Source organism: Phoca vitulina, unplaced genomic scaffold (assembly GCF_004348235.1).
Source record: "Phoca vitulina isolate PV1807 unplaced genomic scaffold, GSC_HSeal_1.0 scaffold12, whole genome shotgun sequence".
NCBI classification, from domain to species: domain Eukaryota; kingdom Metazoa; phylum Chordata; class Mammalia; order Carnivora; family Phocidae; genus Phoca; species Phoca vitulina.
Window position 1 is genome coordinate 2,080,352 of NW_022589715.1, and position 23,271 is coordinate 2,103,622.

The 23,271-nt window shown below is 36.7% G+C and overlaps 1 long non-coding RNA gene across 1 annotated transcript in view; it reads left to right on the forward strand.

Annotated features, from left to right (window-relative positions):
* Window positions 1-23,271, forward strand: part of LOC116636002 — a 233,031-nt gene that overhangs the window by 72,573 nt on the left and 137,187 nt on the right. Inside the window, exons 2-3 of the long non-coding RNA XR_004300269.1 lie at window positions 7,041-7,908; window positions 14,525-14,663. This is a non-coding gene — a long non-coding RNA (uncharacterized LOC116636002). The remainder of the gene's footprint in view (window positions 1-7,040; window positions 7,909-14,524; window positions 14,664-23,271) is intronic.

Sequence of the window (23,271 nt, forward strand, 5' to 3'; positions counted from 1 at the left end):
AACCAGACCCCCATTTTTTCTGTCCCCATTCTAAAATGCTACCAAAATTCTGTTAAGATAGCTATCTCTTTTACCATAATAAATCCATTTTCCCTTACCAATAGGTAATTTTGGTAGTGTTTTATCAATTCTTTTTAAATGACTAAAGTCTGTCTTTTCCACAGAAAAAGTGTATGTGCCCCAGCCAAACAAATTATTATAAATTCAACAAATTTCTGGTTTAGGAAAAAAAAATTGAAATCTGTTTAAAGTAGTACTTGGCATTTTTATGAAATGTATGAAGCTTGTATTTTCATAAAGTGGATAGTGTTTGAAATTTCAAATCAAATATATCCAAGCTTTTATTAAATACAAAAATGTACCCCAAACCATTTCCTTTGATTACTTGGTAATTTGGAGTTTATACATGAGTGCTTTCTTTCATTCAGATAAAAAGGTTGAAATCTGGTACTCCAATACCACAGAAGCAATAAGTTTCCATTCTTAAGTCATCCTAAATCAGTTTGCTTCAAGTATTTCTTTATGAATACTTGTGCTTTGTGACATAGCTATTCTTCACTTGATTCTCCCTATACAGTTTCTTCTCAGAATAATGATGTTTGAGGCATTTACGTTGCTGAAAGTAACTGAAACAGCATTATCTTTGGATTTGGATGGACCTGAGTTTTGTTGTTTGTTCTGCTTCCTATCACTTGTGTCTCTATTGAACATGACCCTGGCTTTATATGCTTTAGGTTTCTCGACTGCAAAATGGGAGTCATGCTTATAACTTCTAGATTTGCTGTGAGGATGAAATGGGAAATGTAAGAAGCACTAAGTCAATAATAACTTAATTTTTGTATTTATCACGTCATTCAAGAGATTCCCTTTGGGAAAGGTAGTTTCTTCTTCTAGATGACTCTACTTTTTAGTAGGATGTGCCTGCCCCTGAAATGTTTCTTTAACTGGGATACTTCTTTAGTTCATAGTACTTTCTTCCCAAGTGTTCCATGAAAGACTGTTATCTCCCAGAGCCTACATTTTAGTTGGTTAGGGAATTCCACCTTCCGGCAGAGCTGTATGCCTCCTTTTAACCTGTTATCAAAACTGTGGGCCAAGTGCATTGCCAAAGTTATTTGTTTTTCTGGATATAGTGACTCTCTTGGATTCTTAAAAATCTATTTTAAACCATAGCAAATCTATCTCATAACCTCATGTACTTTTTAAATTGACAATCTTTATTCTGATATGCACTTTTAAAAAAAATACAATTTGACAGTTCTGTACTCTGAGATTTCACATTTAACACACATACCTAAGACATTTTATGGCTCATAATAACTTTTTCAACATCTTATTTCAGACTGCTGTACAATGAAGAATTGACCTCTCTTTGTTCTCAAGCAAAAGTCCCCTGATAAGTTCTAAAACAATCATATAACTAAATGGGAATTTTTTTTTAAAAAAATTATTTATTTATTTTGAGAGAGAAAGAGAGAGTGAGTGCACCAGAGGAGGGGCAGAGGGAGAGAATCTTTCACGTAGACTCTTCACTAAGTAAGGAGCCCACCATGGGGCTCAATCCCAAACCCTGTGGGATTATGACCTGAGCCAAAATCAGGAGTCAGATGCTTAACTAAATGAGCCACCCAGATGCCCCCTAAATGGGAATTTTAAAGGTATAATCAGTGATTCAACATACTGTGTGAGGGAACAACTCCACTGGATTGCTCCCCCACATATCTAAATGCATTGTGCCTTATTTGTTTGTGAAGACCATTGTACTAATCTCCCACAGTCAGTACAGCCTCCGTTGGCTTTCCAATAGTGAGATTAGGTTATAAATTCTAGAAGATACAAGCTAGAAGAACTTTGAAGTTGATCTAGCCCAGTTACCTTATAAACAGCTAGAGGCTCAAAGACTTGCTCAAGGTCACATGCCTATTTATAAGAAATTTGTCTTGAGTACTCAGATTCTGTAACTCCCAGCCCAGCACTGTTTCTACTTTACCTCAGATTTGGTTTGATTCATGCTCTTTCTCACTGTCTCCGTTGGATTAATGATACACATTTGTGAGATGGATGACCTGGGCTGTTGTCATTTTTCTAAGGAGATGTCCATCTACCCTCTTCAGCTCAACAGAATCTATGCAAACTTTTCTTTCAATGTCTCCTTTATTTCTGTCAACTCTGGAAAAATGAGAAAAATGCCAGTACCGGGCATTGCATTGATCCCATTGGAAAGCCTTTTCATCATAAATAACAGCACATAGTTGTTGAACATTCACTCTGCTTATGGTATACTTTATCATTTTCTTTTTTCTCCTTCTGCTATGTGTCTCCTTTAAATCTGTACACCATTTCCAGAGGATACCTTTTGCTTAAAGTTATTCTCAATTTCTTGTACTCTAAGAAACAATCCATATGTGAACTTGGTTTTCTACATAGGCATTTGCTTGTGGGGAAATGCAATCCTCACATACTGGTTAAACTTCATATTGTTACTGCACAGGAGGCCTCCTCTCTGAGGGCAAGGTAATCAAACTGCCTTCTGTAATAGATGTTGTATTTATTCAATACCAAACAAAAGCTCCTGTGGCTGTATTACTTCTCTGTAAATAAATAACTTGAAAAAGAAAATGTCATCCAGTTACTGTGGCTATCCTGAGTATGGGACAGAGTGGGTATGAAGAAAGTTCAGTGCTTAATGGGTCAGTCTGGGTGGGAACAAGTGGTCTTGGAGATGGTAGTAAGTGTACAGATTTGGAAAAGCAGAGCCAAAGAATTTGCTGGTGGATTGGATGTGAGGTGTGAGGGAAAAAGCACAGTCAGGCATAATGTCTGTTCTAGGGTTTTTTTTAATAAAGATTTTTATTTATGTATTTATTTGAGAGAGAGTGTGTGTGTGTGAGAGAGAGAGGGAACACGAGAGCAGGGTGAGGAACAGAAGGAGAAGCAAACTCCCTGCTGAGCAGGGAGCCCTATGTGGGGCTCGATCCTGGGACTCTGGAATCATGACCTGAGCCAAAGGCAGATACTTAACCGACTGAGCCACCCAGGTGCCCCTATTCTAGATTTTTAACACATTTGTTCAAATTGTAGTGTTGTTTCCTAAGATAATAGAGGAAAAGGATTTGGGGGAGTAGGTGTCAAGAATTTCAGAATCTTTCATAAATGTTTCAGTGAAGATGTTAGGTTGGCTGTGGTGCTGGAACTCCAGGGAAGAATGGGGATTTCACCCTATAGGTGGTACAGTACAAACACTATGGACTTAGGGAGAGTCACACAGGAAGAGTGTGAATGACTGGGTTAAATACTGAGCAACAGGGATTGAAAAGTAGCATCCAATGAGGTAGAAGAGATGAGTGAATACTGAACCCCAGAATGACAGAGGAAATGGTCACCTGTGGCAAAGGGAGCTGAGAGGTTGGTAAAGCGAGGGCAGAGGAATGCCCATTGGTCTTGCTTGGCAACTTGCAGCTTGTTGGTGATGTTGACAAGAATTTTGGGGCTGTGATGAGGATAGATGAACAATCAGAGGGGAGGTGAAGAGAGAGTGGAGGCAGAGGAAAATAGTGTCAGTAGGAAGAAAATTAGTTCAACAGATTTGGAGATGAAAGGAATGGGGGTTGTAGCTGACGAGGTAATTGGAGATCTAAGGGAGGCTAAGGGAGTTCATTTTTTAAAAGCTAGGTAAACAAAGAGAATCTTACAATGTAACTCATTCTAATTTTGTTGTGTAGAAAATAAGTAATTTTGTCTGTTGCTAGTCCTGCCTTCTCATTAGCCGCCATCTGCTGGCTAGAGGGGAAAAAAAAGTTTAATCCAGTCTGATTATTTAAATTATCCTAAAAAGGATTTCTAGGGAAAAAGTACTCAGGTTTTCAAGTTGCCTCCTGCAGCTTCTCTCTAGCATGGCTTCTTTCTCTTGGGTGTGGGACTGGCAATGCTTTCCCTCCCTCTGGTGAAGGCAAAGACTCAGATCCTATTAGGTCCCCTCTTCTCTCCTGATTGATGTCTTATTCCAGGTATTTCATGCTAAAGTCTGTAGCTGCTCTAACTCATGACTTGCTCACTCTTGTGGGTTCTCCGCCTTATTCACAGCCCAAGGATTCTCCCTCACTCTCTCAGCTTCCACTCTCTTCCAGAGACCTTGTGTTCTGTATCCTGCCCTCTGGTCCAGTGCTGGAGACCAGCCAGTGCTACGAAGTCATTTTATGGGACAAGGCAGGCCCCATGGAACCTACACAGCATCCATGCACCCACACACTGAGGACACGTTCAGATATTTAAACATTGAGGTCATTTTTTGCCTGGCAACACTGTACCCCCTAACTAGTAAAATTAGGCCTTGGTTGAGTTCCAAGAGCCACTCAGAGAATGTCTCTTTTCTGAGTTATAAACACAGAGCTCCCACTGTTGGTGGGTGGTATCCTAATGTGTTCTACTTTGCATCAAAGCCAGACAGAGGACTATTCAGATACTCACATGTGACATCCTCCCTCTATCTGGAGCCAAAAAGAGGCAAACTTTAGTTCACATCCCCTCTCTTTCTTGGTGTCCTTTATTTAAATTTTAATTCTCTATGCTCTGAGTGTACAAAAATGGGAGGTGAAGAAATTTGGCTCCTCATTTATTCTCTAGACTGAAAGGTTTCCTCAGATTGAGTAGGAAGAACTTCATGTACTAAGAAAGGGGAAAGTCAAAAGTTCATGAATTATATTTAACATATCACCTCTGTTACACATCTGAAGGCATTGGTGGAAATGATCTAGTGGAGAGAAAGAAACCAATGATTAAAGGAGAGCAATAATTCTAGGAGAGAAGTCCTTCTTAGGGACTTCTTAGGGAGGAGATGGGAATGTAGTCCACAAATGGATGTGTTGATTTTTGACAGGACCAGAGATACTTCATCCATCTTAACCAGAGATACTTCATCCATCTTAACAGCAGATGACAAGGTGGGACGTATGGGTACAGATGCAGGAGAGTGGATAATATGACAGAGGAAACATGGAGGCCTTCATACCCGATTTCATCTGTGTTCTCCATGAGACATGAGACAAGGTCATCACCTGAATTTGAGAAAAGGAGGGAATGCCAGAAAATTGTACTCCAAAAAGGAGATGAGAAATATTTTATACTCTTATTTCACATAAGATATTTCTCCCACTTGGAAAGTTATCACATTTCTCTCCATGGTGCTCTTTTGTTCCTAATGCACAAACTCGCAATTTTAGTTAATTTTATTCATTCTCTCTCCTGAAGAAGATAAAACATTGTATCATTTTTGAAATATAAGGAAATCATGGCACGTATCTATTAGGTCATTTACCTGTCAGGATCGATGGGACAGATTTCGGGATTGGTGGGAAAATTTCTGGTCGATCTCCGTCATCTTCATTCCCAGTGGAAATAATAATGTGGTTGTATATGTGTATCAGTACAGTCATTTGGTATGTTCTAAAAACTGCCTGGTTAAGAGTAATCAGAAAAACCCTTCTGTTTGTGGTAATGTCAGACTGAGTAATTTGAACTAACCCTCTTGCTGATTATAATTCAAAAATATAGAGGCTTAGAAAGTTGTTTTAAATAGTGAGGAATAACTGAACCAACATAAGAGAAGAAAGAATCGAGAGAGATGGGCCTGAGTTTTGGAACTGCTTTGGCCCAGGAGCATTTGCTAATCCAGAGGAGGAGCTGAGCAGTCTTTGACAGAGTTTCAGGACTGCAGGGACAAAAGTTAGAGTCCAGGGCTCCCTAAAGGTGAAGTCCCTGGATAAACATCCCTGACTTAAATTTGAGCACCAAATCAGGAAGGCAGAGTGAGTCAGAATTAAACCATCTTGGAACAGATTGCTGCCCCAACTCCAGGTCATGGAGGTGGCCCAGAAGAATTGGACTCAGGTGATCCAGGAAACCTAGTGCTTCTAGGGCACTGTGAAAGCAAATGAAAATTCTCTCTGGAAGATAATATTTTAGGCCTCCAGTTACTTCTAGCAAATTTTTAAATGCTATGCCTGGCACACAAACATAATAAGGGACATGGGGAAGAGACAACATGAAAGAGAACCACTACAAAAGACAGATGATGAAGACCCACAGAGATGTCACATAGTGGAAATACTATGCTCAGATTGGAGAAAAATATATTCCCTGTGCTCGTGGAAATAAAAGCCGAACCTAAACATGTTATCAAGGATTTGGAAACTATGTAACATGATGTTATAATTTTGTTTATTTTTTTAAAAGATTTATTTATTTGAGAGAGCGTGCAGGGGGAGGGGCAGAGGGAGAGAGAATCCCCAAGCTGACTGTGGAGTGCAATGCAGCCAGATCCCAGGACCTTGAGATCATGACCTGTGTCGAAATCAAGATTGGCCGCTTAACTGACTGAGCCACGAAGGTGCCCCATAATGTTGTAATTTTAAAGAAAAGAATCAACTAGGAATTATAAAACTGAAAAATAGAGTGACCAAAATTAAGAACTCAGGAAGTTTGTTTTAAAGACCTACAAGACACAGAGGAAGAGAGAATTCAGGACTCAGAAAATAAGTCAAAAGAAACCATCCAGAATGAAGCTGAAGAAACAAAATTAGAAAACACAAGCTAGAGGGTGAGAGACACAGGTTGTTAAGGTTTATTATATATTTACTTGGAATCCCAGAAAAGAGGGAAGGAGGTCTAAGACAAAAGAAATATTTGCAAAGATAATAATTTCCCAGTAGTTTTGGAAGACATCAGGCAACAGAATCACAAAGCTCCAGTAATTTCAAGTAAACCCGTAAAGCCTAATTCAGGGGAGGAAAAAATGAATCAGTGAATTTTGTTCATTGGTGGAGTATTTTATTGGAAATACTGTGTTAATATTCTAGTACAGTCGATCTAAACTATACTGGGAAAGTGCTTGCTGGCTAGAGGTTCTGTGTTAATATATTTAAACAGATTGATAATTAACATGTCAACTGTTTAAAAGTACATCTAAACATGATTGAAAGTGGTTTTTTTAATAAATTGGCTATACATTCTTTTTATATGATGTATTTTCTTTGTTTCAACAGACGATAAGAGGAAGATAATCCCAGCAATATGCAAATTTTCACAGATTGAAAATGAATGGTCCTGAATATACATATATTTACTTTAATGGAGTGAGCTAAAATCACCATTGTCCTATCAGTTTGCAAACTTTTATACAGATTGTTCATATAGAGTTTTAATATATTAAATCAGAGAAAACAAAACCTTCCAATCTCTGGGCTTTTTGTGCCCCTCTTTTCTTCTTCTTCTTCTTCTTCTTCTTTTTTTTTTTTACTGTTTTTTTCTTTATTGGACATATGGACAGAGTTGAATAATGTAAAAGAGCTTAGAGAAAAACCTTCATACTTCTGTATATCTACCATCTAATTTTTTAATTAAGAGTGCCTGCAGTTGGCATCTACTGATACTGCCATATGTTGGGAGAGAATATGTAAATGACAAAAGATTCCCCATCTCCCAATTTTTTTTGCTTCTGACTTTGAGACATTCTCTCGTGTTAAATTTTAAATCTACAGCTGAGATGAAGTTTCCAATTACAAAGTGCAATTGTCCTCCTTGAGCTATAGATACCGGATGGCAACCTTCAAAATTTCCCACCAGAGGCTTCACCAGGAGTCAAGTGATGAAAGGAAACAAAATAAATCTTAGCTGATTTCTAGGAAATCGCCTCCTGCCTGGCACAGGCCCATTTTGGGCTTCAGAGCGCTCTTCAGAGAGACATGGACACTTGGAAGTGAGTGGGTCTTCACAGCAGAGCTGCGGTGCCCCTGAGACAAACTGGGGAGCACTCGGGGCAGAAGAAAGTCAGAAGCTGGTGAATCTTGCTGAAGCCTGACACTCATAACCCATCCATCAGTGACACTGGTCAAACCACTTTTCCTCTGCCAGGTACTGGGAGAATATTGAGGTGCAACGTTGGGGAATGGATGTTACAGACCGTTTTGTTTAATGACATTGGTTAGTGAGAGGTGCTCATCCTTCTGTCACAAGCAAGGATGAAAATGCAGGCTTTTCAAAGAGGGGAATAGGGATTATAAGGAAATTAGGGCAGAGAAGGGTGAAATTAAGTGGATTAATAATGGGGGACATATAAAATTAACATAATAAAAACAAAGAAAAAGTATGCATTTTAGTACCATATTAGTACCTGATAATTTCATATGCTTCTTATGGAAACTATAATGGAGAAATTAAAATGAGAACAAAAAATTGAAGAAATTAAAAATCTTCCATATTAAAATACACTCAGAGAAGTTTTAGGTTTTCCTTCCTGCCTCCCTCATCTATTTCAGAGCTATCTTTTGAACTGAACCATTAAAATTCCTACTATAGACATTTTGGGGTAAAGATACTTTATTCTATCTTTTAGAATCTTAGGTTCCAGTCTATGTAAATTCCTGATACTCCTTCCAATTATTTGATCTTAGAGGCCTAGAGAACTATGTGAAATCCCTCTCAATTGTGCTAAAGTTATTCAAAATGAGTTTCCTTAGAGACCTGCAATGGTTAAAAAGGAAAAAAAAAAAAAGTCCCCTCAGGTATATCAAAATATAAGGGGACTGCCTTTTATTTTTTTTTATTTATTTATTTTTTTTTTAAGATTTTATTTATTTATTTGACAGAGAGACACAGCGAGAGAGGGAACACAAGCAGGGGGAGTGGGAGAGGGAGAAGCAGGCTTCCCGCCGAGCAGGGAGCCCGATGCGGGGCTCGATCCCAGGACCCCGGGATCATGACCTGAGCCGAAGGCAGACGCTTAACGACTGAGCCACCCAGGCGCCCCAATAAGGGGACTGCCTTTTAAATATGCATTCTGTCATTGTGGGACAGACCCTTTCAAGTCTAGTAGATTTCTAGAGCTGCCATTTAGCTCCCTCCCGCTAAATGACTTTCAACTGCCACAAAGGCTTGTTCCCACACTGGTATTTCTGAACCCATTAGGGCATTTCTATTCAGGTGTAGTGTGTATGTGAAGTCCTTCTAGGCCAATTTGTCAGTGGGGAGTGAGACTTAGTGGTAAAAGAATAAAAAACAAAATCAACTGAAGGATGACGAAGAATGGAACAGTGAGTGAGGGTAGCAAGTAGATCAGATTCTCAGCCAGAGAGCTGAAGAGGGAGATAGCACATCTTGAAATTGAGGGGGAAGTGCGGTCATCTGGAGGAAACACCACTAATACCTCTCAATCAGGGGAAAGAGACTGAATAGGAGATCTACCAGGTCAAAATGATATAAAATCAGAAACACTATCAAAATGACTTCCATCTAAATTTTTATTATATTGCCTTTAAGAAATCAAGTCTCCCCAGAATAATTTCCTGTGTCTTAAAAGATGGGCCTGAACTGTGCCCTGAGGCTCAGCGAGTTGGTCAGCTCTGCTCGTATACAACCTCTGAGCTGCGCAGGAGCCCCTGTGAAGGGAAAGGCGCCTCATAGAAAGGGACACATCCGACCACAGTTTATTTTGTAATTTAAAGGGGATTTTCCTTAATCCTCACTGTGAGGACAAAAAGAGGGTAAGAACATACTAAAGGCATGCTAGTTAAAATTTAGTGCAAGATATCTGGATGAGGAATCTCTCCTGCTCCTCCTTCCCTGGATATCTATTAGGAGTTGCAACACCATTGAGTCCACCATCTAAGTAAGGCAATTAAAGGTCTTTTCTCTGATATGACCTTACTCAAAATATCCCCTCCTAACTCACAGCATAAAAAAATGTTGACATGGTTTGCTAAATATGCAATATGTGGCTATCCGTCTCAGAGACCATGGATGAGAAAATGGGTTTTCCTCATGCAAGGGTAGGATGGGATGGTGAGAGTGTGCAATGTAGCCCAAGAAAATTAATCACTGAGTGTGTGTGTGTGTGTGTGTGTGTCTGTGTATGTGTGGTTGGGACGGAAGGTTGCTTGTAACACTTGGGAAAATTAAATCATGAGTCCCCTGATTTTTTCCCGGCGAATGTTTGGAGACACTCTCCCTCCCTGCTGAATGAGAGGTAGTATGATGGGTACATGTGTGAGGGATAAGGATAGGGATGGGGATGTGGGGTGCAGAAAGCTAAGAAAGCCTCTTACCACATGTATGCACAGTTCTGATTTTTATTAATATTTCCAGCTTTGCATTTGAACTTCTTGTTAACCTGTATTAAAAAATCTTTTTCACAAGATCTTTAAAAGGTAAAAGGAAGGAAAGAGAATAGCAAATATAAGATTACTATTGAAATAAAACAATGTGCAGGGTTAAAGTTACAGATGTAACAAGGTGTGTGGTGGGCGGAGAACTAAAAGTTTCCTAGTAAGACATTTAAATACGTTAAGGGCTTAAAAAAGGATTCAAAGCAAGGAAAAATGCGTAGGACTGACAAGATTTTAAAATGACCAGATGAGATACAGCAAAAAGAAAAATGAAGACCTGTGAGGGGGAGTGAAAAATTTAAAAGTTGCATTCCAGTTTAGCTCTAATTGAGAAATAAAGGTAAGGGGCAAAAATAGAAATGTTTTAAAAATAAGCCTTTTAAGTAAATCATTACTATCAGTAATTAAGATATAATAGATAATGCTAATAACTTGATTTTAATACATAATTTACCCTTTAGAGAGAAAAGTAAAGGAGACCTGAAAAAAATAAATAAAAACTAAAACCACCCAAAGCATGACCCAAAGCATTGTTAGTCATAAATGGTTTTTAGTTTGGGTCTAATTTCTCCTGGTTACAAGCGCCCTATAAAACTATCTCTCTGATGCTGACTACTTTCACCTGCCTCAAACTGCCCTGAAAGCAGGTAAGATTTTGAGCATCTAGGGGTGCAGAACACAGCGTGGCACCTTGATCTATCAGACAGACAAAGGATCTAAGAAAGAGAAGAGATAGAAAGAAGGGGAGTTCGTAGCTTACCCAAAGAGTCCATAAAACCTTGGACTTCTTACGGATTGCCAAACTCTTTCCCAGAAGAAAGTAAAACTGCAAATGTAGTTAAGACAAAGCATAATAATAAAGTCCAAGGCCCAAGCAAGGATCAAAACGATTATATTCAAGTAGCAATAAATATTATTAAAATGACGTGTCTTTGAGGGGAATGTTCAGAGTTTGACTCTACCTTTCCAGTCTTCTTTCTGTGTTTGTCTTTATATATCTAATGTTGCAGCTAAGCAGTAAAGTTTAATGTTACTTGTGCTCCATGACCACATAGATTTGAGTCTTTGTTTATAGTTTTCTATTTTCCCCACCCTTTTACATGGACATACTTAAATCCTCTTTATTTTTAAAAACCATCTCGAATGCAATCTCTTCCAGGAAGCTTCCCTGATTTCTTTAGCTGGATGCAATATTTTTTTCTGTCTTATTGACCTCATCAGCATTCAAATACTTACCATTCTCTATACTATATTTATGTTATTCATAAAGATGATTAGTTTCTTCTACTGGATCATAAGTATTTGGACAAAGTCCATGTCTTATTCACCCTGGACATTAAAAAAAAAAAAAAAAACTAGCACTCTATGTGTTTCTTATAATAGGATATGTGATTAAAAGATAAATGAATACTTTTATTCATTCATTCTTCAATTACTTATTCAACAAGTATTTATTGAGTGCTTAACTTGTCCCAGTTTCTCTTGTAGGCATCCATGCCATGATAGAGCTTTAATTCTGGTGGGGGAAAGACATTCAATAAACAAATATGTAAAAAATATAGTATGTAAGAAGTGATAAGTGCCATGGAGAAAAGTGAAGCAAGAAAGGAGTAAATTGGGCAATGGGCTGTTTAATTTTTAGTGAGGTGGCCAAGCTGGTTAGGTTACACTGGAGCAGAAACCTGAGGTAAGGGAACAAGCCACATGGCTGTCCGGGAAAAGGAGCATTCCAGGTGCAAGGGAAGACACATGGAAAGGTCCTAAAGCACTAGCTCCTCTCCTGAGTTTGCAGAATAATGCCAGTGTGGCTGACACAGAACAATCAAGGGGAAGAATGGTAGGAGAGGAGATCCGAGAAGCTAAGAGGAACCCTACTGTAGCATCGTAGATCACTGGAAGAACTTGGGCTTTTATTTTGAGTGAGATAAACCTTGAAGAATTTTAAGCAGAAAAGTGGGATAGTCTGAGATGACTGACAGTTTGTGTTTTCACATGGTTGAATTACTTATACTCTGTACACTACATTCTATATAGTCTATTCTCTGTACTATGTGTATGATGTGTACTGTATGTCCCCATGGGAGCAGTGTAAGCCACCTGCATTGTGTGAGTGGTAATCCGTCCTCCAGCATGGCTTCTGGTTGTGTAGCCACCAGTACTTGTCGGATAGCACACAGTCAGGAACTATATATACAGGCGTGTCCGTCTTTCAATTTCCAGCCACCAGGGTCACTGTTCCTAAAACAAATCATAGATAGCTGAGCACACAGGGCTGTGAAGTATTGACCACTTCAATCTCCTTATTTTACCTGTGTGACTGAGTTCACTGATTTTTCTCAGGGTTTCCATTTAATGGAGTTTGATTTTTTTTAAAGGGCCATGACTGGGTTTTTAATGTCTTTCCTGATGTCAGCGATTCACTAAGGATTTTCTAATTATAATGCACTCCCCTGAAATTGCGCTTCCATTTCACATTCCTACACTGCAGAGGGACGTACTCTAAACTTGTCTACTGTAGTGACAATATCTAATTAGAAGGAAACCTTAACAAAAAATCCGGTTCTGTTTTTATATTTAAAGCAATATCATATTTTACTCCTCGTCATTCTCTTTATCAGATTTTCCTTGTGTATTAGCCTACAAAGAATGCAAATTAAAATTTTATTGCTGCATATTTTCCCTTTCTAAGTGCCTTTGAGTATAAATTATTTCATTGATGTTAACTCTAAAATTGCATATAGGTAGAGACTAGTGGTGAAAATTATTAAAGTGAAAAGGCAAACAATTTTCATTCAGATATCTTAGACTAAGTGCCCTAAAGAGATTTGGATATAATTGGGGAGAAATAAAACTAGTCCAATTTTATATTATACTCAGAAAGATTACCTTAGGTATCTATACCTTATAATTTTGTAACTATGAATGCCTAGCAATCAGAATTACAACAGTTTTAATTAATCTCATTTTAATCGAAGTAAGTTTTTACCAGGGTAATGATTTTTAAAAAGAGTGGTCTTTTTCAGGTTAAAAAAAAATAATGTCTTTTTCAGATAGAAATAAACAATGAAATAGAACACACTAGAATTCTCTGTGACTTTTGGAGCATTCATAAGCTTTATATAAAGTGAATTCCACTGATACAATGTTTTTGTCTTTTTAATTATTAAGGAATGCTAGTAAAAAATAATGCTTTCTATGAGTCATGAAAGTTTATTCTCAAAATCTGACATGAATGTTTTTCTGAATTAAGAATAATACAGTGTTGTCTGTGGTAGTTAGTAGTTACCGGATGGGTTTAATTTGCCCCTGGCACTTGACATGCCGTTTCCCGTTTTATAGACAAGAATGGCAAATGATATGCTTCAGTTCGTTTAGGTAGCAGCTGGAGGAGCTGAACTTGAACCCCACATCTGCCGCATCCTAAGCCTATTTCTTTACTTTGTTCCACATTTCTTCATTGCAGAAAGGTGATGGAGTTTGATTTTTTAAAAGGGCCATGACTGGGTTTTTAATGTCTTTCCTGGTGTCAATGATTCACCAAGGATTCACCTTCCTAGGTCTTTTGATATTTCTATCTTCACCTTTACTTCTCTCCTTTGTATGAAGAAATCAATTGTACAGTGATAACAGCATTTCAACTACAATCTTTACGATTAAAAAATAATAGCACTCTACTGCAGAAACTATGCACATATATTCATAGACTCCTGGAGAATCAACAAAATAGACATGATTCTAAAACTCCAAAAAGGGGAATTGAAAAAAGAAACAACCATGGTAACACAGACATCGAATTAGGAAGTCTAACAGGTAGTAGATTGGCGTGGCTTTGCTGGAACTAATCTGTAAGGAGTGGGACTTTGTCTAAAGAAAATATGCACCAATAATTGTTGGTTTCCTTTTTTTTTTTTCTTGCTATAAATCTCATTGCCCAATTTATCAGTGACTAAAGGAGATATGGAACACATGATTATAACATTTGAATGTGTATTTTGTTGGAAAGGGTGACTAGATATATTTTGTAGTAAAACTGATCTCAAGGGAATTGGCTTCAAAATATGTTCCATTCATTTGTTTTTATTAGGGCTCTTTTATTAGTATTTTTTTTCCTTTAACCAGCTTTAAATTGATTCCTTTTTTTTTTTTTTCTTGGTCCAAGCAATCACTGTCTATAAAATAATGGGTTTGATGTGCTTGTTTTTACTAATACATATGTAAACAAACATTCTTAACATTCTTTGTTTAAATCATATATAGCACCTAAACTAATTTTGTATGCTGCCACTGATATTCATATCATACTCTGAGATATCCTTTGTTTTAATTCTGGAGATGACTAATCAGCTCTTCTCATCTTTTTGATATAGGTCACCAAAGAAACCTGTCCTTGAATACTCAATAAAAAGACTGTTCTCGGGCAGGTGGGTGTGGAACTACCCCAGTTGATTGTGGTCAGGAATGGGAATCTCATGATGCAGAGTCAGCTCAGCAGAGACCGTGGATAAGGTAGGCAATGACAATTAAATGTAACAGATATAAATGTTCGCATTTAAATAACTTCTCAAATGAAAAGTAATGAAGACTTGCCATGGTAATGGTATAAATGAAAAACTGATGGTGGTTTTGTTAATCATAAGATGATTTTGGGCTAATAATATGATGTAGAACATGTAAAGAAAGGCACTGACCAACTAGTATATGTCCCTAGCACAGTGACCAAAAGGGGAAGGCTTTATGGGATATGCGAAATAACATTATGAATAATAAGGGAGTTGCCTTAAATATTTAAGTTGTCATATGGAAGAGAGAAAACACCAGTGCTGTATTATTCCTGTGGACAGGAGTAGAGATGGTGAGTTTTGGAGCAATGTGAGGAACAACTTTAAATTACTTAAGTTCCAAAATAGAAAACATTAGTGGTGGCCAAGAAGAGGAAAAGTGCTTCTCTTTCAGAAAGGCAGGAGGCATTTTTGAATCAAGAGAGAAATTCAGTTTGATAATGTGAATTTCTAACTTTAAGAGTCTAAGAAATTGGTAAAATTTTTGCCCTTAAATTCATATATCATAGTAGATTGTGCTAAGTATTTACAAGAACAAATCTCTGGAAGTTTCATAATACTGAGTTCAAAGTATCCTAATGATTTCCATATAAATCCCTCATTTTCAATCATTAAGCTTTTCTGAAAGTCTGATGTTGGAAAGAAACTCTCTCCATTCAATTTCTGTTCTACAGAGATTTTTGGTTCTTATAACTAAGCATTCTATGCTCCAAGCCATTCTTCATACTTAGTAAGGACTTTCTTGGGACGGTAAATTTAACTAAGCTGTTAACCTTTAAAAATGTAAATCTGAACAGAAGGAAAATGTCCAATCCACAGGCTGCTCTCCTAATATTTGGCTACAACATTGCTTGATAGAGGTAAGAGTGTACACTTTTAAAATAGACTTTGAAATATCGTGCGGCTGCTCTTTATACTCAATGAGGTGTAATACATTAACACTTCACTTCTAGCTATGGAGTAGTGTCAGTAAAATAAGAAAATACAGTGTTGAAGTTAATGGGTAAAATACAGTGTTGAAGTTAATGGGTAGGCATGTCTAATCAGTAATCTCTCTCTACTCCCAGACAGTAGTTAATGATAGATCTTAACATTAACTATTCCCGAACTTGCTGTTTTCAAATTATTCATGTATGTAGAATACTCTGATCCCTCCTTGTTTATTTGAGAGAGCTTGGAGAACATATTTTTGACAGTAATGTTGAAGTTGCTGCTGCTCTCAAGAATCTCCAGAGCAGGACTCTGAATAGGAACAAATACCTGAATATTCTGTTATAAATCCTATGATTCTGCCCATAACATTGCTGGATCAAAATGCCAGAAAGAACCCCTTTTATATTACTAAAAAATATATTTTAAAAGATAATTTGTTTAAAACTAATTCAAAACCAATTGCTCTAAACAAAGAAAAGTGGGTAAAACAAGAATAGATCTATATAGAAACACTTGTTACTGTGTTCACATTGAAGTCTGAGTCCCAGTAAATTTTTAGTTCTACCATTAGTCCCAGATGAAGGAGAACACATTTTATTCTCCTTGTAAATGTGGTTGTACCAGATGTAAAAAAATAACATATCAAAACATCTGTGTCTTCAGCCAATCGGGATTACCAAGTAAGCTCTGCCTTATTTTTCCTGATGTTGTCATGTTTGTGAGAATGAGATTATAATTAAAAGCTTGTTTGAGTACCCTAGAAAAAACATGGGGTAAAGTACCAGTTAATGACCTTCCACCCTCAACTCAGAACCTGACTAGATCACTGAGAATGGAGTCCTTTATAATTTGAGGAATACTTTTGTGTTTTATCAGGATGGTATAGATAATTTATGACCCAGTGTACCCATGGGACAATGGAGCCCCCAAACACCAGACTAATCCCAAATGAAATTTATCTTTTATATACATATTTACATATATTTATTACATATATTATTTATCTTTCATATATAATATTCATGTATATATTTTTGGAAATGATGAGAGAGTATGACTTTCTCCAACTAGGCAAGAGCATTTTTAGTGCAACTGTATTGGATGTATCCTTGGTGCTAGTAACATCATTTTTTGAATCTTCCTCCTGGATCTGAAGCTTGATGATCCAGTTTGTCAAGGAGTTAAGTTTTGCTTATCACAGTTATGTTTGTACAATTCGTTGTGTCTTGGCTATTTAAGGTGATAATGACCATGGCCTTTCTAACTGTCCAGTCCCACATAATGGCCAGGGCTCATTCTGAGTTGTTTATCTTTCCCATACCTGCCCTTGCTGGACTGAAGCTGCCATCCATTTCTTTTTTTTCCACTCTGAACCCCACTAAACTGAGATAGATTTTAGTCACTGAGAACTCCGTGACATCTCTAATGTTCATCTTCCCATGTGGTACCAAATTCAGAGGACTTTGCGGACAATGCAGTAAATTGACATGAGCAAGAAGACAGAACAGGACAGGAAGATATTTACTACACTGACTTTTAAGAAGCAATGGCTATTGACAACCTAACTTTGAGCTGAAGAAAGAATACAATAAACTATGTAAAATTGGCTAGAGTGATGTATAACAGGATAGCTGTTGATCATAAATACTCATACTAGGCAGAGGGGCGGGACTGTGTGGTGGAATGATGGAAACAGCCATGAAGCAGATAACAGTGGGCATGGTAATGTCAGTGGCAGCTACTGGGACCAGAGAAGAAGATCACCAAAGATTCAGTTGTCTGGGGGGGTTAGCAGTAATCTCTCCGTTAAGTGGAGAATGAAAAGGTTAAGACAAGAAGTAACCCCCAAAAGAAATAACAGATGTGGAAACAATAAAACCTAAAGAGTTCAAAGTCATTACAGGGTCCAGAGCAATTCTGGAAAAGCAGTTGCCCAGAAAAAACTGACTCACTTTATTTTGTTAATAATCACATGGTCACCCTGCACCCAGACAGAATTCTTATTAAATTGATGCCATTCTTAAATTCTGTAAGCTAAATATTCTTCAATTCTTATCTATCCTATATTTTGGAGCCCCTATTCCACTCAGCTTTCAGCATTTCCAAACCCAATACTCTGTGAGTTCATTAGTCTGCACTAGCAGAACTTACTTGATGTGATCAAATTAGTTCCTTACATCTTCAACAATCATTATTTGAAGTATTGTCCTAAATTCTCCTTATTAGTGTGCCCTGTTGTTGAAGCTAATTTTATTTAAAATTCTAACTTCTAACAGGTCTCTCAATGTCCTTTAATTTCTCTTTTGGGTAAGATTATACTTTATTTTGTCAAAAATGAGTGATACTTGATCAAGATAAATGGAAGCAGTGTTTCTCCATGTTATTTTTCCAGTTATATAGGAATCAAATGTAGACTTGGCATCTGCCTACTAAGCTTTGCCAAAGAATGTAGTTAGAGCTTTAAAGAAATTCTACTTTTGACACGAGGACTGAGAATGTGTTGACAGTCCTTTAATGAAGATTTCTAGAGCTAATCAATGGCTTTTCCCTGTAACATATCCTTTTCAGGTAAATACTAAGATTAATGGGTTATATTTAGACAGTTAAAGTGCCAACAGAATTGCTTCTGTTCCGCTGATATTTTTTTTGTGTGCCAGATATATGAGGTGTACAATCCAGGCGATAAAAATTGAGAATGTCCCAAATTAAGCAAAAGCTCATTACATTCACTTCTCAATTAATTCAAAAAAAACCCACAGATAACTTAATAGGCTTAACTCTATGCCCCTCACTTCTCCTTCATATTTCTGCTGCCAGGATTTGACTGTTCATTTCTAGCCATCTGACAGTCCATTACCACAGTCACCAAAAAAGTGGGAAAGGGAGGTGTTAATCCAATCAATTTCATAGCTCCCTAGCAGTGATGGTGAATACTTTGGTAAAGGGAAAGTTTTACACAAGTGGTTAAAATGAAAATTTCAGAGTACTGGTGAACTTTATGTCTACCTACAACACTCTATTCTCTAGTATTCTCAGGTGCTTGGCAGGTAGATACATATAAACTTGTCAGCATCACTGATGTTTATTCATGTGACACACCTTAGCATTAGTTGAGTAATATCTTATAGATTGCTACCATCATGAAATATTCATATTTTTGTTTCTTAAAATCCAGCAATTTTGTTATTTGCTATTTTGCTTAGTGGTAAAGTTAGTTGATGCTTTCTGCGATTTCTAAAGGTCCAGCTAGTTATTGGAAGGTTGTGGTCATTTGAATGTTTTATTGATTGTGATAAATGGCAAAATAGTGTTACACTGATAGTCAAAAATCACAAAAATTAATACTTGCAAAACTGTAGCCACTAACATACCTCAGATAAAATTTCTCCTCTCTCCTTGCAGAATGTATGAATCATACCTCTGCCGTGAGGGAAGGCTTTATGAAATTCAGCTCCAGTTTTAGGTTGTTTCATTTCTGAAATAATGGTTTTTAATTGTATGGCAAATTGCAGTTCTTTAGTTCTCAAAAATTGCTGGCCTAAATCTTTGGATAATTCATATGTAACCTAGCTACAGAATGGAAGAGAAAAAGTATTTTATTTTCATTTCACAATACTACACAAACAAACTTTATACTTTTAACATGTCTACCTGCCCACTAAACTTCTGCAGGTTTTATTAATGAGGGTAATTTTTTTTAAAGATTTATTTATTTTAATAAACAGTGTGAGCAAGCAAGCAGGGGGAGGGGCAGAGAGAGAGAGAATCCTGAAGTATACTCTCCACTGAGCATGGAGCCAGACTTGGCTCGATTCTAGAATCCTGAGATAATGACTTGAGTCAAAATCAGAAGTCAGCTGCCTAACTGACTGAGCCACCCAAGTGCCCCAAGGATAACTGTTTTTTAAAAGTAGCCTTTTGGGGCACCTGGGTGGCTGGCTCAGTTGGTTAAGCGTTGGCCTTCCACTCAGATCATGATCCCAGGAGAGTCCTGCATTAGGATCTCTGCTCAGTGGGGAGTCTGCTTCTCCCTTCACCCCTCCCCCTACTTGTGTGCTCTCTCTCTCTTTCTCTCTCTCTCTCTCAAATAAGTAAATAAAATCTTTAAAAATTATGAAAAAAATAAAAGCCTTCAGCAAGCTATAACTCAAATCCAAGTTATTTCTGAACTCTTTTTTTTAAAGTACAACGGTAAATGAAACTTTATCTCTCACATATGAGATAGGCTCTATGGGCTTAACTCTGCCCCTCACTTCTCCTTCATATTCCTGCTGCCAGGATTTGACTCTACATTTCCAGCCAGCTGACAGTCCATTAGCACTGTCACCGGTGCATTTTTAAATACATAAGGATCTCCAGCACTCTTTATGTCACTTGTTGAAACTGTGCTAGTTGAGCACAAGATAAGTTCCAAGACTTTATTGTCTCCAACTCTTTCTTCTTGGCTATTGTCTCATCTTTCATCTGTTAAGAGTCTTTCATCAGTTACCATCAGTAATAAAATAGGAATTAAAACAATCCAGCGAGTATGTATTGCCACAAGATTTCCAATATATTAAGAACACGTATTTTCTCAACAAAAAAATGTTTTCAAAAAATAAAATTAATCAAAAAAAATTTAATACACTTCTCCAAATTAAAATTTTCTATATAAAAGCAAATAAGGGGCCTCTGACTAGTACTTGCTTAGTACTACTTGCTTAGATATGCTATGCAAATTTAGAATACATCTTTCCTATCAACTAGGCAATAGATAAACTTTTTTTTTTTAATGTATTAATAACATTACTGTCTTGTTTGCAAAAAAAACCCCTGATTTTTATAACACATTTCAAAAATAAAAGTAGGCTTCGGTGCATCTGGGAAATCCACATTACTTCTGTTTGAAAAAAAAAAAAAGTTGACTACCAGTTTTTCTTTGTAAAGAGCATTGAAATGGCAAAATCCAGCTTGTATCTTTTCATAAAGTTTGGTCATTGCAGTAGTAAAAAGAACTTTTAGTGTAGTAGTTAAGGAAGTTGGCACAAGCACAGGAAAACATAGCATAATTTTTGAAACATCTCTTCAAAAAAGATTTAGGAGGTATACCATTATTATGATTGTTGCACTTAGGCTCTAAATATAAATTTAGAATGAGATTTAATGCAACTGTTCCTTTCCTGGTTAGAGCCAAAGACTTCTATGACAAGAACTCTGTGGTTCTTTTATTTACCACAGAAACATTGATGATTGACTGTAGCCTCAATATTAATTGACTCACTGATTAAACAAGTCCTATATGAAATGAGCTTTGAAGGTTTCTGTTAACATGTTGTAAGACATTATGGTTTATCCTTAAAGTTTTAGAGGAAAAAAAACCACCTTCTTAATAAGGAGCATGTTCATATTTCTTTCATGAATATTATTCTATTTGACTGATGCTTTATCTCTAGAGGAAGTCTTGTTTTCCCCTGTAACATACAGCTAGTTTGATAGATGTTTATAACAGGTCTCCTCAAAAAATACCAAAACCCAAATAGACTCAAGTTTCTGCTGTGATAAAATCATACTCTTCATGGATCTCAATGTCATGATGGCCTGGCCACGTTTCTTATGACCACCCTGATGTTATTGAAATCCCATACTCCACAGACCGTTTAAGGTTGAAATTTGAAAATTGTCTCTCATAAGTTCTCTGATCATTGGATTTCATCCATTTTCTTTGAGCAAACAAATCCATGAAAAATGTATCTTCAGTTGTATTTAAACTTCCTTGATACCCCTGTATGAAGTTTAAAGAGGACTGCAGTGAGCAAAGCACAGTGTTCAAGATTGCTCATAAAGAGTGATGATAAGGCCAGGAGAAAAGAGTTAAAGAGATTGATTCTTCTGCTTTTATCTCAGAAATCAAATTCTTTTGCCCATCTAGACATAAATAATATCCTCGAGAAATATTCCCATTTTCTTTTTGTCTCTGACTCAGAAACAGTAGTTATGGCAGTAGTAGGCTTCAGATTGAGAATTCAAAGATTTATGGATCTTACTTATTTTTGTCTTTCTTGACTTATCACCAATGTTGTGGTGAAAATATGGAAATCATGGGCAAACAGGAATATTTTTCTAGAAATAATCCTTGTTGCTAACTTCCTGGTGCTACTGTTCTCCATGGTAAGAGAAAAACTAAAAATTCCTTCAAAATTCACTAATAGAGTCATCATTATGAACATACATCAGTATGGTTATTATCCTCATATTTATGCAACTCAACAAGGATTTCTCTGTATCTCTGTATTAGGGTAGTTTTTGGGGGAATTGACTCTGACCTTGGCATTTGAGAGTCATGCTTTAAACCAGAGTTTAGTAAACTTTGTCTATAGAAAGCTAAATGATACCTACTGGGCTTGTGGTCTACGGTCTCCACTCTGTCGTTGTAGTGTAAAAACAGCCAGAGATAACAGATAAGTGAGTATGTGTGGCTGTGTTCCAGTCAAACTTTCTCTACAGAAACAGATGGTCGGTCAGATTTGGCCACCAGGCAGCAGTTTGACAGCTCCTTAAGAGTTCCACATTAGACACTAGATATATTCAGCATAGATGTTGGCCTTTGCCAGGAACTAAATTATGTGTCAAAAGCATTTTGTCTTAAGGTAGCATATTTCAAACTCATAATTAATTTGTAGAATAATAGGAATGATTGGTAGTAGAGTAGTGATACAAATTCAATATTTGTATGGTTTGGAAATGTCTAAGGCCAAAATAAAGTTCATGATTACTTCAACTCCTTAGATGGAAGTGTTCAAGTATATGCCGTTGGTGATTATTAGCGGTTATTATTTTTGCAGAGAGGGGCATGGTTTCTAAAACAACTATCAGTCCCTTGCATAATTTGAAATTAGAGTATGTTGTTAATCTACTCACCTTGAAATTTGAGAGCTTGACAATTTGTAATGGTAGCTCAAAATAATATCCCGTAGAACATAGGTGAGATAAGAATGATTTCTAAGTTTCTCTCCTGGTCTAACATTTAGTGGTTCTATGCAAATGAGTACATCAAGGTTCTTATCAAATGTGACTGAACTTGGAAAGTGTATGAGGGAAGAATAATGACTATTCTTCTAGAAATTATCTCTTACACATCATGTTTATTTTGATGTTTGCCTAGGGTCCTAATTCTGAATAAATTCTATGAGACTTTTAAGATTGTCTTTTCTTTTTCTTTCCTTTTTTTTTTTTTTTGCTTCATTTTAAATGATTTTGGAACATCTGTTTATATTTAACTCTTTAGAAAGCATTTAAAAATAAGTTTAATTTCTAATTTTTCTTGTTCACCTGGCTGCCAAATTTATTTTTGTTGTGTATTTAGTTCCTTGACTACTTCAAATGAATTTGGTTTTAATTTTTCACTTTATATTTGGAAATTATGTAACACATAAAATTAGAGAATAGGCACCCCTACCAATCACACTCAGAAATGATCGATAATTTTTTTTTTTTTTTTTTTTTTTGCAACTTCATAGATTCCTCTGTTTTAGCTTTGGAGGAGTTACAGAGCCTTAAAGCATATCTTTGATATCATGTGTCTTACCTCTTACATGAAAGCTTTATTATGCTGTCTGACTGATAGATTTTTTTAAATAACAATT